Here is a 5270-nt window from a genome sequence, read left to right on the forward strand (position 1 = left end):
ACACTCGAACACATCCTGCGAGACTGCCGAGCATACCATTCTGCGCGCGAAACACATCTCCCTCGCTCCACCTCGGGCTCGCTAGCAGACATGCTCTACCCCGGTGGTTCTTCTGCCGAACGTTCCGCCAAAGCAAGAAACCTCATTCTCTTCCTGCTGAAGACAGGCCTTGCTGATCGACCCATCTAATACTGTACTCTCCCCGATGAACTAGTGCACCTCACCGCATCCCCATCCTTCAACCTCCTCTATCCTCCATCCGTCCGTCCTTCCTTTGTGTTTTGTTTTGCTATGCGTCTTCCTTTTCTTTTTTTGGCTATAGTCGTGACGACGCCCACTTCTGTGTGGCCAACAACGGCGAGCCTATCCTGCCATCACCCCCCCCCCCCCCCTCATTTTTAAGAGTGTATGTGCCGGTAGTGCGTGCGCAATCGCGATGGACATAATTTTTCACTCACACCTACACTCTTAAAAATGAGTTTCACAACATAGCACGCTCCTAGCCAACCATCTTCCCGAATGGGAACGTTCTCACCCCTGATTTCATGAAAACGGGAGGCGGAGCCTATTTTGTGCCCCTATGCACGTGCATAATGGTCCAAAATAGGCTTCGCCTCACGTTTTCAACAAATCAGGGGCGAGAACGTTGTCATTCGGGATGGTGGTTTTAAGAATGTAGCTGGCAAGTCATATTTAGTTTAACTTGCGTAAGTGAACGCAATCGCGCGCCACCGACACGCGTATTAAATGCCACTGCACTAAATACTAACGCACGCCTGCGGTTAAGTGGACGGTTTCCAAACGCTAAAAGCCTCTCGACGTTCTAGCATTCTACAAGGGGTACCCACACTCTTAAAAATGAACTTCACCGCAAAGCACGCTCCTAGCCAACCATAATCTCTAATGATACCGTTATCTGCCGTGATTTGCTGAAAACGGGAGGCGCACGCCTTTTTTGTGACAATTATGAACAACATAAGTGTCACAGAAAAGGCGTACGCCTCCCGTTTTCAACAAATCAGGGCAGATAACGGTATCATTAGAGATTATGGTTGGCTAGGAGCGTGCTATGCGGTGAAGTTCTGTTTTAAGAGTGTAGGATGATATCAGCTTCAGATCAGCAAGCGATGCAACTTGGATTGGTAAAAGATGGGTCGTCAAATATATACATGTATACAGGGTGTTTCAGTTAAATCCCCGGGCTAAATAATTCGCGGACCGGTGCACCAATCGAATAACTTTCTTTTTTACAGGTATCTGTCCAATACCGCCTACAAGATGCGCACCGCGTGAATGAGCGGGAGGCGCTCATTATTTAAATAAAAATTCAAATGAGTTTCGTAAAAAAGCGTAACTTCTAAAGCAGGGCGCTGTCGGTATTGAAATGGGTACTACCCCTTTTGGGACCTTCAGTGGACACCTTTCAGAGAAAAATCTGCCACCGAAGCGGGTCATTTGTTGCAGTAATTAATTGGTTTCGGTTTACGTATTTTTGTCGCGGCTGGTCGCGGCGAAGCGCAAAAGGACGTAATTCATTGGTGTAATTCATTGGTGTAAGGACGTAATTCATTGATGGATAAGGGAGTGAAAGAACGTCTTTTTGCGCTTCGCCGCGACGAGCCGCGACAAAAATACGTAAACCGAAACCAAATTAATTACTGCAACAAATGACCCGCTTCGGTGGCAGATTTTTCTTTGAAAGGTGTCCACTGAAGGTCCCAAAAGGGGTAGTAACCATTTTAATACCGACAGCGCCCTGCTTTAGAAGTTACGCTTTTTTACGAAACTCATTTGCATTTTTATTTAAATAATGAGCGCCTCCCGCTCATTCACGCGGTGCGCATCTTGTAGGCGGTATTGGACAGATACTTGTAAAAAAGAAAGTTATTCGATTGGTGCACCGGTTCGCGAATTATTTAGCCCGGGGATTTAACTGAAACACCCTGTATATATATATATATATAAATAAAAATTGCCGCAAATGCGTGGATTTAGGTCTATGGAGCATGCGACTCACGGACGCACTATTACGTGCTGGATTCCAGTAATATGTTATCGATCGACACTGTTTCCAAGTTCAGCCCGATAAATCGTCCACTAACTCTGTATTTGCGTTAGCTATTATTGGCAACGGAAAACTGACAGAGGGCAAAGAGTACAAAAATGATAGCCGATAATGTCTGGGTAGTGGAGTCTTGTTCGCGCCCTTGATCGCTCAATAAATAAATAAATACTCTGTTCGCGATACCCCTCAGGTCTAGCACCACTAGAGCTACGCCAGAAGTCGCTACGTTCTTTGTGCAAACCTTTCTGAATCAAGTGGCTCAGTACTCTCCTGTCTTGTGTCGTGTCTTACTTCAGCTAGGAGTTCTCAGCTCCGACAGGATAGGAATCGTCCAAGAAACGTTCTAAGCTCATGGATATTATTTCGCTGTAAAAGGACGACGACGACCACCTAGCCTTTCTTCTTGTGTAGAATTTCGTCCCCTTAGTGGACAATATGCCCCCAAGCTTCTTGACTCGTGTCTTCCAAGACACACTTCTTGAGGAACAGCTAAGTTAGCCCACACTGCTGAAGCAGTCATCTAGATCTTTACTCCATCTAGTCGTGAGTCTCTTGGCGCGCATGCCTCCTGGAGTTGCATAGCTTTCTGGAAAATTTCTACTCCTGAAGCGGTAACGTCCATTTGAGTCACTCACTCGTGGCGCACACCTCCTTGTGAAAAGGCATCCCAGTGATAACAGTGAACACATAGCAGCGACTCCGTCGAGGGGATACGGAGGAACCCAATATGAAATACGATTTAAACGGAATGGCACCGGGCTGTGCGGCTAGAGGAAGTTAATCGACATACGGTCAGTAAGGCCGAAATCATTATCGATTCTGGTATTGTGAAGCCTGAGTTTCAACTTCACTTTCGAAAGTGAGAGTACGGGATGATGCGTTTCTACGAACTGTGTGCACTGTTCCTGAAACACGACCGATGAATTATGCCCCCATGTGAGAAAAATGCTACGTCAAACAATGCTAGAGGTCACTCAGGTATACGAAGCGCTATTGGGTGGCTAACGTGACGTTACGGACTGGCTGCCGAGGGAAGAGGTCTGCCCCGTGAGATTTAAAGCTCTCTTGTGCACGAGGAATGCGCGCTGCTGTCATACTTTTTGTGCAAATATATATCCCAAGGCTTCTACAGTCCTCACTTCTAATCCTCCTGACATATTTTTTTCGAACCCTTCCATGCTCATATAACTGGTGTTCTATTTCACTTTAAATTCGCGCCAAATTCTCACTTATTTTTATTTCTATTTTCTGGTGGCCATTTTTGACATCGTCATGACGTCCTCACCAACTGTACTTGGGAATGTTTTTCCTGTGATGAGGATGCCCCTACACTCTTAAAAATGAACTTCACCGCATAGCATGCTCCTAGCCAACCACCATCTCAAATGATATCGTTATCTGCCCTGATTTGGTGAAAACGAGAGGCTTACGCCTTTTTTGTGACACTTATGCTGTTCATAATTGTAACAAAAAAGGCGTACGCCACCCGTTTTCAACTAATCACGGCAGATAACGATATCATTCGAGATTATGGGTGGCTAAGAGCGTGGTATGCGGTGAAGTTCATTTCTAAGAGTGTACGTTATAATTCAAATTTACTGTTCGCAATTCGGCGCTTTAAAACATCGGCGACGTGATAACTGATAAGATATGAAGAGACAAGTATAACACTCACTGGTTTTTAATCGTTTCGTATATCTCATACCCCCCCCCCCCACTTCTCTCTCTCTCTCTCTTTTCTGTAAGATCATACGAAAAATTTGCATGGACAAAACTTTATTTTGGATTTAGTGATCAGCACAGAGAAACGAAAGGACCCCAGCAAGTGTGACAAATATAAAACAACACGTATCTGCAATGTACCCGACCTACACGATACTCATTAGGTGCCCTCGTAATAATTGTACGCGGACGCATTGTTTAATGGCTGCATTTTACATCTGATGAAAGCGTTTCAGTGTGCCCTTCTTCCACAATCCTTCCAACTTTCCAAAGCAACGTGGTCGGATAAACCAAAGACAGGTTACTGCATCGCAGTGCAACGCATGCAGTTTCCTCTTCTGTGTTCACCACGAAGTGGCCTTGAACAGCGGATTGTACTCCTGCAAACTAATGAGTCGAACTCTTTTCTCCCGCCTTGGATGACTACACTGTGTCATACTCTGAAACACATGCAAGCAGCGCTATCCACCCACACAGGTTGATCGAGCCGCTGCAACCGCTCATGACGCTGTGTAAAATTTGTCCTAAAGAAATGGCCGGAATGCTAAAAATATCGTCTGCTCCAATAAGCCTAACCGGGCAATGGTTTCTTCCACCACGAAAGTGTTGTATTCCTCCAAAAGCAAATCATGCGTATTCCGTTCAAATTTATGTGCAATAAGAACTGGTGCTGAATAACAGGATGCAATGTGCGCACGAGTCACTTATACCTACAAATTTGATAGCGAAATAAGACCGCATTACAGGGGGGCGACCGCAACTTCTGCCGTGAGTTTTGCACAGCAGACGATACATGCGGGGCTTCAGTTACTTTGATATGCAACAGCCCGCGCAACAGACATGCAAACTGATTTGGTTTGCATATGCGTGAGCGACAGTCATAACGCAATGATGCAACGTAGTGAAAGTCACCTACTTGTCACGGGCCTCTACTTCCGGACGATGTTGCATGGTGTTTGCAGTCAATTAGTAGAGATCATAGCTGTATGCACCATCATCGCTGCACAACCGGCGCGGCCATTTGGCAGAGGAGTGCCGGTACCGGTAAGCGACCGCTAGGGGCGCGTCTGTAGACGGCCACGCAGCCACAGTTTTTGTTTCTAGTCTCTTCTGAGAGAGAGAGAACTGTGTTGGAGAACTGAAAGTAAAACGATAAGCGGTCGCACTTCGCGATCTCGTTAACAATTTGGAACCAACAAAGGACCAACCTTGTAGAAATACCCCATCCTTTCCTATAACTTATTGCGTGGTTCAGAGTAAAATATAGTTTCGTTTTTTGTGTTTTGTCAGCGTTGTCCCATTGGTGACAAAAAGATCGATTTTTCACTCCCACATTGGTTTTGTTCACTAAATCTCCTCTATGTTCGTTGGAAGTTTTGTGCGCCGTTTCGTTTTCGAGAGAGTACAGCTGTCTTTATAGCGTGGGCGATGTTCAAAAACGGTGACGGCCATTTTGTCGAAACTTGTATAAAAGGTCACTGTG

General features: G+C 45.7%; 1 protein-coding gene across 1 annotated transcript in view; it reads right to left on the minus strand.

The window, feature by feature from the left end:
- Positions 1-4817, minus strand: part of LOC135377716 (ataxin-1-like) — a 142469-nt gene extending 137652 nt beyond the window's left edge. Inside the window, exon 1 of the mRNA XM_064610334.1 lies at positions 4704-4817. The gene's annotated coding sequence lies outside the window, so the exon portion shown is untranslated. The remainder of the gene's footprint in view (positions 1-4703) is intronic.
- Between the last annotated feature and the right edge of the window lie 453 nt (positions 4818-5270).

This window comes from Ornithodoros turicata, chromosome 1 (assembly GCF_037126465.1).
Source record: "Ornithodoros turicata isolate Travis chromosome 1, ASM3712646v1, whole genome shotgun sequence".
In the NCBI taxonomy this organism is placed as follows: domain Eukaryota; kingdom Metazoa; phylum Arthropoda; class Arachnida; order Ixodida; family Argasidae; genus Ornithodoros; species Ornithodoros turicata.